Consider the following 820-nt stretch of genomic DNA (forward strand, 5'->3'; position numbering starts at 1 on the left):
GGGACGAATGACCGCTGCCAGAGCCGGCTGTGAAGTCCTCCGTTCTCACATCATTCCAAATGAAATGGAAGTGAAGAGGAGAGGAATATTATTACATCTCTGGATCCAGTATCGGGTTGTCTTACGATCCCCGTCGTTTTCAGAGAATATATATTCATCTCCGCGTTTTCCACGTTAACGGTTTTTCAATGTACTGTTCGCCCGGCCGTCGGATACGTGTTGCGTATCTGACGGTTTTTTTTTTCCGTTTCCACGGACGACGATAGTGTCGTCCTTAAAACGACGCCTGAACGAATCTCCTTCGCGCGCTGGTTGGAGCGTTCAGGTACAATGCGTTCTTACGAACCGCAGAACAAGAGACATATACATATATTGATTTGTAAATCAAAAATATATACGATTACCCTGAACGGTGGATCACTTGGCTCGTGGGTCGATGAAGAACGCAGCTAATTGCGCGTCAACGTGTGAACTGCAGGACACATGAACATCGACATTTCGAACGCACATTGCGGTCCACGGATACAATTCCTGGACCACGCCTGGCTGAGGGTCGTTTACGTAACCATAAACTGCTTGCGTTGCTCTTGTAAGTCCCCGCCGTCGCTTACCTCTCCAAATATATTTTTGGAGGGCGCCAAAGAGCGTTTCGGAGTCGGGTTGCAAAGATGCTACGTACGAGCGAATGATGGGCGTTTCGTCGGCGTTTGTCGCGGTTCTGTGAAAATTGCCAATTTTTGCATTGCGTCTTATAAACACATACAAATATATATATATCTAGTTTCCACGAGAGGCGAAGTAGGGATTGGTATTTCTTACG

General features: G+C 47.0%; 1 non-coding gene across 1 annotated transcript; it reads left to right on the top strand.

Moving 5' to 3' along the window:
• The first annotated feature begins 401 nt into the window (after positions 1–401).
• LOC143220541 (5.8S ribosomal RNA) lies at positions 402–556 on the top strand. Its single transcript, XR_013011641.1, has one exon. It is a non-coding gene; the product is annotated as a 5.8S ribosomal RNA (ribosomal RNA).
• The last annotated feature ends 264 nt before the right edge of the window (positions 557–820 follow it).

Source organism: Lasioglossum baleicum, unplaced genomic scaffold (assembly GCF_051020765.1).
Source record: "Lasioglossum baleicum unplaced genomic scaffold, iyLasBale1 scaffold1172, whole genome shotgun sequence".
In the NCBI taxonomy this organism is placed as follows: domain Eukaryota; kingdom Metazoa; phylum Arthropoda; class Insecta; order Hymenoptera; family Halictidae; genus Lasioglossum; species Lasioglossum baleicum.